The sequence below is a fragment of the Panicum hallii genome, chromosome 1 (assembly GCF_002211085.1).
Source record: "Panicum hallii strain FIL2 chromosome 1, PHallii_v3.1, whole genome shotgun sequence".
Taxonomy (NCBI): domain Eukaryota; kingdom Viridiplantae; phylum Streptophyta; class Magnoliopsida; order Poales; family Poaceae; genus Panicum; species Panicum hallii.
This window is the reverse complement of record NC_038042.1, coordinates 8,179,083-8,188,078: the sequence shown is the minus strand read 5'-3', so window position 1 is coordinate 8,188,078 and position 8,996 is coordinate 8,179,083.

The following is an 8,996-nucleotide window of genomic DNA, read 5'->3' as shown; positions in this document are numbered from 1 at the left end:
GAGCTTAGCCGCATGCACGCGTAGGAGCATAGGCTTACAGAAGAGTCGAGGTTTCACGGATTAAGGCATGTGCTACCCGAGTACTTTAGCAACCGTTAAGAGAAGATAAAGAAGTCGTCATGCGACAAAGAGAATGCGCGGTGCGCATAAAGTAGTCGGCGATGTGTAGCTCTGGAGGGTTTTGCACCCATTGAGAGACGTACACACATAAGTAGTCGGCGAGAGCGCGTGTGGCAACACGCAAAGATCTATACTTCCATAGGGTGTAGTCCCATGAAGCCTCCAGCACTCAGAACACAACCTTGTGGTGTAGCCTCCATAGTCAGTGTCCTAAGACCGTGGCAAAGCCGCCAGCACTCGGTGCATTAAGTCTGTGGCAGAGCCTCCAGTACTCGGTGCACCAAAGCTGTAGCTGTCGGTCTAGCATCCCAGGAGTAGTCGATCACGGCGCAGCCCCTGAGGGTTTCATGCCCGTCGAGAGGCGTACCCAAAAGGTAGCCGATCCTGTGAAGAACAAGTCGGAAAAGGTATAAGTCACTTAGCTTGATTCGTGGATGAATATCGATGAAGCCGTGGAGCTCGTTGATGGAGCTGCGATAGTTTGTTGATGAAGCTCGACTAGTCGGAGTCGATTCTGACTAGTTTTCAAGTCGAGACAAGTAGTTGAAGTAGTCGGCGGCGGGCTGCCGATCATCCTCGCAAAGTCGAAGTAGTCGAACTCGTCGCTGCTGCGTGCGGATATTGCGGCACAAGCCGAAGTTGAACCGAGTCGTTGAGGTCGACGGCTGCGGTGCATCGACGTTGCAGCACGAGGTGAAGTCGAGCCAAGTAGTCAAGGTTGATGTAGCCGTTCGCTGAAGGATCCGATCTCGAACTCGATGAATCGATCCGCCGATGCACATGTATGAAGGTAGCAATCCGCCACCTGGTGAACTAGAAAGATGCCATCGAGTTCGCCAGTGGATCTTCGATGCGCTCCCCTACCTGGCGCGCCAGCTGTTGGTGTTTTATCGGCTGCCCACCGAGGGATATACCCAAGGTGGTAAGTTTTAGGTGAGGAGACGCCGAGATCAGAAACTCGAAGGTGCCAGGAACACAAAACTTAGACAGGTTCGGGCTGCTAGATGCGTAATACCCTATGTCCTGTATGGTGATTTGTATTGTCTTTAGTGTAGAATGATCTGGAGATCTTGTTTTGAGAGGGGTCCCTGTCCTCACTTATATATCCGAGAGGCTAGGGTTACAAAGATACTAACCAACACCAGCTAAGGAATCGTACCAGAACATATCTCAGGTAGATTCCTTCTGTATCGGTTAGCCTTATCTCCTACTTAAACGGGATAAATAAGAGATAAATGAGATAAATAAGAGATAAGACGGACTTAATCTCTTAAACATCTTTAAACTACATTATGTACACAGTCCCGTAGCCCCAGGTCTGACAGAGCTAGGCTGGCAAGCCGAGCTGAAGTCCTTGGGCCGACCCGAGCTGGCCCAACTTCTTTGCAGCCTCTTAACTCAAGCCGCCCTTTTCTTTTTCTCCTTTGTGTGCTGATGTGCGAGTCCCACCTATCCACCTCAGGTGAGACTGACCCGTGGGTCCCACTAACCTACGGACCTGTTGACCCGTTGACCATTGACCGATCAGCGTTGGCCAGTCAACGCTAACGTCAGCATGGTCCACTACTAATGTCAGCTAGGACTGACCCCTCCAGTGATGTCATGCTGACGTCATGCCACATGGCACACTCTGGTGTTGCCACGTGTCAGTGCTGTGTGATTTTCTTTTTCTGATAATCATTTATCAATTTCAGAAATAGGATTTTTCTTAGAAAATTCATAATAAATCTACCAGACCTCCGAAAATTACGAGACCAGCTTCATAATTCTTTTAAAATCTTGACCTACCCCATAGACTAGGTTTTGATGTGTTTTGGATCTTATTTGGATACTTTCATGCACTTTTGCACTTTTGCCCTCGCCCTTATGCGTATTTACAAATAGGACCCGTCTACGAGGAGCTGACCAACGGCCGGGACCACCCGGAGGCCCATGAGGACTACGAAGAGCCGCCGGGTTCACGCCCATCTACGATCTGAGTACCTATTAGGCATTGCCTGCTAGATGTGGTAATGCTTCATGTTGTGCTATTATGAGATGAACCTGCATAGCCTATTTATTTATCCGAACTCCTTGCTATCCTATACACTTGATAAATTTGAGATGCCTTGCTATGCTTTGCATGTGTATGTGTGGGAATGGATGGATAGTCTTGGCGTGAGTGGAGATAAACTTTTGAGGAGTTGGTGATTAGGGCTTTTAGCAGGGAGCGAGCGAATATAACTCGATCTTCGGATCAAGGGCTTGGACTGTGTATCTTGGCACACTCTATAGAGTACCTGTGGTGGGTACATCTTTTGTGGTTACTTGGTTCAGGAGTTGGTGGCACCCGTAATGGGTGTAGTTGCGGACCACTGCGGTGGATACGCATGTGACGAAGATGCTCGCTTCGGCAATTGAGGACTGGTTGAGGGTAACTATGATTAGTGGGACTATGTTAAGCGTGCACACCACTTACCCATTATGTGGGTGGGTCCGGTCCGGGGCTAGCAAGTACGGCGCCAAGCCTGTAGGAGGATAGAGTATCAGTGCAGGGGGAGGAGGTGTTGACCTTACATCCCCTGAGACACAGAACCCTGCGGGGTTCATTAGGGAGGCTTCACAGTCCCAAGGCAACCTCTTGCGGGAGGATAAGCCCAAGATCCGGGAAAGCAGGATGGTGCCGAGGCTACTAGTTTCCGTTCTCAGTACACCAGTGTCTCGTTGTTTAGTTGGCTGATCCTCGGCTGGCTTCAATTCGAGTGGGTCCAGGTGTACAACCCTTGCAGGGTGAAAACTATACGTATAGCCGCGTTCTCGATCATGGACAACCCTACTCTTCTGTTACTCTTATTAGTTAGTGTTACTCATCTTTTCTACCTCCCTCTAGTGATGACTTCCTGCCTCGGGCAGCTGTGGTGTGAGGAGTGGGAGTTCTCGCACCGACTTGGTGGTTTTGGAAGGTGTGTGTTGGACCAGGAGTCCGGGATGCTGGAATGGCCCGAGTTCGGAGTTTGGATGATGATATATCTTGATGTTGCTTATGCATAGGAAACCCTAACTTATCTCCTTGAATTTTGTTATACCTTTAGTATAGTCCATCTTAAAGCTTGCATACGTATGGTGATGTGACCTATCCTATTCTTTGGGGATAGTTTTGATAGATGCAGGATCCAACCCGGAGTTCAACTCCAACGATGATGGCTGGTACGACTGAAGCCCATGCTACGCTCGAGTTTGCCTATGGTGGAGATTCCAGAAGATGAGGGATGGGCCAGAAGCCTAGTTACCGTTTTCCATTTTTTTTATTTGATAGATTTAGCCCAAGAGGCTTGTAATGGGATCGTACTACATTCCAGTTGGAATATGTAATAATTAAACCCATGTTTGACCTTATCAGAAGTATGACTATGATATTATGCCTGAAATGAGTTCTGTATGTGATAGCGCTTGATCTAAGAACTATCACAATAATATAGGGAGTCGGATTCTCAATTTGGGAATCCAGTTCGTTTCACACGCAACCGGGCCGGCACTCACGGCCGCCCCCACGGTGCACGGTGGAGGCGACGTGAGGAGCTATCCAGACACTCGCGCAGCTGCCTAAGCCCGACTGCCCCCCTCCCCCCCCCCCCCCGCCCCCGTGCCGCTCCTCTGCGCCGACGGCCGTGACCTTGCCAGCAGTGGCGAAGCTAGAGCAAATTGAAGGAGGGTGCACTTGCCTTGTGGGTACATAGAGTTGAGCTGTAGGGTTCATATATGGTGAGAACTTAGACTTTGGTAATTTTCGTGGGTGCATTGGCACCCCTTAAACCCATTATAGCTCCAGCCTGCCAACGGCCTCTCGGGCGCCCGTCACCACCCCAGCGCTGCTCCTCCGGCACTCGCAGCCACCCCTCTCCCACTTGCGGTCGCTGGTAGGGCTGGCCGTCCCCGTCGGCGCTTGTTCGAGCGCCTATCGTTGGCCGTCCTCTTTCCGCATGTGCTAAATCTAGATTCTCACAATCCACATATCCAAACGGCACCATTCAAATTTTGTTCTAAATCTAGATTCTTAAAATCCACAATCCGAACCAAATGGGCCAGTCTCTTTTTAAGGGACCTTGACCCGTGTAGCCCTGAAAGGATCTTGATGATGCCTAGAGGGGGAGTGCGGCGAATAGGCGTACCTGAAAAACCTGAAAAATTCTTCGCAGCAATTAAATGTGTCGAAACTTTCAACACTGTGTAGGAACTTCCGACAAATGACCGGAACTTTCGACAAAACTAAAGTTCTTATACGAAATTTAAAATTAAACTTGAAATTGCAGAATCTGGCTAAATCAAAAGTTGCACAATGATACTAAGAGATTTCTGCAGGTGATCTTTGCAAGCACAATAACTCGAGCACGTAGATCGATACAAAACAAACTCTAGATCAATAGGAACTAAATGAATGCAATAACCACAAGACACAAGAGATTTGTTCCCGAGGTTCACTTCCACTAAGCAAGCTATGTCTCCGTTGAGGAGCTTACAAAGAGCCGGGTCTTCCACTAACCCTTTACCTCACTCAATCAACCGCAAAGGAGAATTGAGTCACTTACTATGAAATCCACAAAGGATAGGGTAATACAAACTTCCCGGAGCGCACACACACGAGAGACGCTCCACGGGCGACACCAAACCGTCTAGAAGCAAGCTTCAAGAGTAACAAACATGAATTGAAGTACGAAGATGCTTCGAGTGCTCTTGAAATGATCCTGGCTGCCATTTCACTTAAAAGGTTGAGTCTCACACCTCAATCTTGCTCTCACTCAAGTCCTAGCTCAAATCAACTAAAGAATTAGCTCAAAGAGGGATTGGAGAGGAGTAGTAAATGCTCTTGGAGGTGTTTGTCTCAAATTAGGTTAGCAGCAAATGAAGGTGGGGCTGAGGGGTATAAATACCCAAGCCCCAAAAACTAGTCATTAGTGCACTGCTTAAGTGATTGTCGAAACTTCCGATACAGGGTCGGAACTTCCAACCATTTAAAAATAGCTGGCTGAGGACCCTTTATCGGAAGAATCCAGCTTCTTCCGACACACAATGAAACAATCAGAAAACTAGGTGCACAAGTGTGTGATTTTGTGTCTCTCCTTGATAGTTAGCATTTCAAATAAGCATTTTGACACCTTCAAGCTATCCATTCGCATCCCTCTTAATAGAACGGTATTTTCTAAATTCAAATTCAAAATATAAAATAAGTAAGGATCTTCTTTTAAGCCCAACACCATCCTTTAAGCAAATTTGGCGTCTTTTCTTGCTCTTTTTCATTTCATTAAAGTTTAACTTGTCCAAAACTTGATAAACTCATTAGCTCCTTAATTTTATATGTCATCAACACCAAAACCCACTTAGGGGGCCAAATGCACTTTCAAGCCCTGGGTCATAGGAGACATGATCATATATGGTGTAAATAGTATCTACCTGATTCGACCATATATTGATAAATGGTGAAGTAGTGGATATTTTACTGCTCAAGAACTCCCTTTCCAGAGTTATACTAGAAAAACTTCTAAATTGCCTCTTTATTTATTGCTAATTTGATTGGGGAGCAGGTAATTATTTATATTGGAAAACATAATGTGCCAAAGAAACTAATGCCAAGAAATGTAAAAATCTATGAAAGATGTGAACGGTGAGGAAAATTCAAGAAAAATTATTGTATCGCACAATCTATTTTAACACCGCAAAGAAAATTGCGTCGAGTTATTATCCCCCTAAAAAGACAAAATTAATGAGATTTATCCTTTTTTTTGTTTATTCACATATAAATCGAGTTTCAAGTGCAAATTTTGTAAAGTGATGGAGAACATCATGTCCTATATTTGTTAGAAAGATAAATTAATAACTTTTCATGATTTATTTTCATGCAATTTTACGTTGCTAGGGTAATTTAGTAATGGATTGTCCCAACCTATGAAAATGAGCACGAAAGGGGTCCTAATTGTATTCTTTAAGATACGAGAAACCTCATTTGAGGGCGCATGGGACTAAATGCAAAATTTTTGGAAAGTCAATATCTGTCCACGTAGTTAAGCTACAGTAAATAAGGGAAAAAGTCTATATAACCCCCAACGTATAGATGGATCACTTCACCCCCTAGCCTATAAAATAGCCTTTTTTACCTCCTAAAGTAGAGAAAAGTGTTCATCTACCCGATGAGCGGATTTATAGACCACTTTCGTTGACATGGACAACACTTTTGCCACGCTGGCGCATTGAGGTGGATCAGATTGCCAACATGGATAAAATGACATGTGGGTCCTACTTGTAAGTGAGAGGATTTGCTAGCAACTCCACCTCCTCCTCCCTCACCTCCGGCCACCTCCTTCTTCCTTGCCACAAGCCATCTCGTAACTCACCTCTGGCCACCTTCTTCTTACTCGCCACCAGTCATTTCCTTCCTCACCTCTAGCCACCTCATCCTAGCCGTTCTTCTCGAGCCCGTTCTGTCAGACCCAGGTACACGGAACTGTACACGTGGTATACTTTTTCTAGGATAAGGGTTGGGACATGGCCCACGCCCTACATCTGTTGTAACTACTTGTAGCCTAGTAGAACTGCTCCTACAATAGTAAAACTAGTCGGATACAGTAGGGAACTACCAGAAAAGTACTCGGGTAGGACTCTAGAGCATGTATCCGACTAGGACTTCCATGTAAACCTATCCCCCAAAATTATATAAGGACGGACAGGAACCCCTCCAAGGGGAATCATCCAGGGAATCACCAGAAGATCACCATCAAAGCAATACAAACCATACAGGACATAGGGTATTACGCTCGCGGCAGCCCGAACCTATCTAACCCTTGTGTTTCTTGCACCTTCGAGTTTCTGATTTTGGTGATACCCTACCTACAAACTCACCACCTCGGGGTATCCCTCGGTGGGCGTGGCGGTAAAACACCGACAGCTGGCATGCCAGGTAGGGGTGTTCATCGAGCATCCACTAGAAAACTCGATGGCATCTCTTAGCTTCACCAGCAACGTGCTCGACGAGAGTACAACCTTCATCTTCGGCTCCTGGATCTGCGTCGCCAACGGCTTGGGTGGCTTCATCAGCCACCTAGTCCATTCCAGAAAGCCGGAGGCCTCCGCAGCAACCTGGACTCCTTCATCGACGATCTTGACGAGTTGCTGCTCCCCGATCTGCCCAGGCCGATTGAAAACATGTCCGTTTTCGACGTGATTTCAGCTCGTGCCACACTAGGACTCGGATCGGATTCAAACCAATCTGAGGAAGCTTTGCGATCCAAGTCCCTCCCCGACTCGAAGGAGGACTTGGATTGCCTCTTCAAGATTCGAGACGAGGGAGCCATCGCGCGTCGGGGGCTCCCCATTCTCGACTACGACTCTAACTCAAACAAAGAGTACCCGTCAACTACAATTCTGGACCGAGGAGGACTCGAGGATGGGGGAGCCATTGCTTGTCGGGCGGCCCCAGTTCTCGTTATCCACTCACAACCCGATGATTACTCCAAGTCATTTTTGGGTAGTCATCCAGGTTTAACTATAACATCCACGCCGTAAGGTTGTTTTCGGTACTGGAAGGGTCTAGAGCCCTCTGAGTTACTCAAAAATGACTCCTGCCTTGTGGTAGAATCCACCCTTCAGCGTATCAACCCCAGGGAGCCGGAAGAATTCGACTACTCCGCTCAACATCGACACGCTGCCGCGACAACCTCAACTACTCAACTTGCGCCGCAGTCACGACTGCCTCGACAAATTTGACAACTCATCTCGACTAGAAACTAGTCAGGACCGAGCCGCAAACTACTCGGCGACTAGCTCCTCTCGGTCAACAACTAGTCGGAATCAACTCCAACTAGTTGGCTCCATCGACAAATCGCTCACGGATCAAAATCGGGTTGAGACGGTTCAACCCAGGATCCTCTCCGCATTGGAAGAGGATCTTGATCATCTGCCACCACTTAGAGAAGGAGAAGCCACCGCTCTTCAGGGGGCTATGGTTTCCGACAACTACTCGGATCCATCTACTCCTGTGACCCAGGGTCTGGTAAGGAGATCAGAATGGTCGGGCAGGTTTGGGCATCGGAAGGGCATGAAACCCTCCAGGTCCCCAAATCAAGTCCACCACGATTCATTGCCACACCCGGGGAACTCCCTTTTCAAGAAGGCAAGCCTCTCCCCCCATCTGACAACGAATATGATGGCCAGGGGGTGCGGAGTGCCAAATGCTTCGCTCCCAATTGAGAAATACTCATGATCCACATTGAGGAGGACTGTGAAGGCCTAGAGCGGGTCCAGCTAGACGACTACGACGACTACCTCCTTGATCCACTCGACGAAGATGTGGACAAAACAATGGATAGTGAATCCTCATCCAACATCAATATGGAAGACGCATATAAGATCAAGAAGAAACACCGCAGGCTCATCAATGCGAAGCGCGCCCAACGCAAGGACCGCGCCATCAAGACAAACCAGCAGGGGAGTGGTAACCTCCACGACTACTCCATGAGTGACCTTGGTGCCATCATCAATGCTGGCAGGGACGCCCGCAATGTCATCATTGCCAGGCAGCAGGAGCGCCAAGAAGTGGAAGCCTGCGGCCCCACCCGCTATCAACTCCCTCTCGACAACTTGAAGACTACTCGGAAGCACAAGCCAGAAGACGTGGAACAATCTACCCGTAGAAAAATGACTCCCAGTTCAAAGAAATGACTCAAGGAAGCGCTCCATGGGCAATGCCTGTGCCATCCGAAGAGCAAGCATTCTACTTTTGAATGTCAAGCCCATCGGAGGGCCCTTGGAGCTTCGCTAAGTCTACGACGAAAGGCGACGGGACTACCCAACTAATGATTTACTCATAAATTAAGTACCCAGCTCAAGGAGGTTTTTTGAGGGTCTTT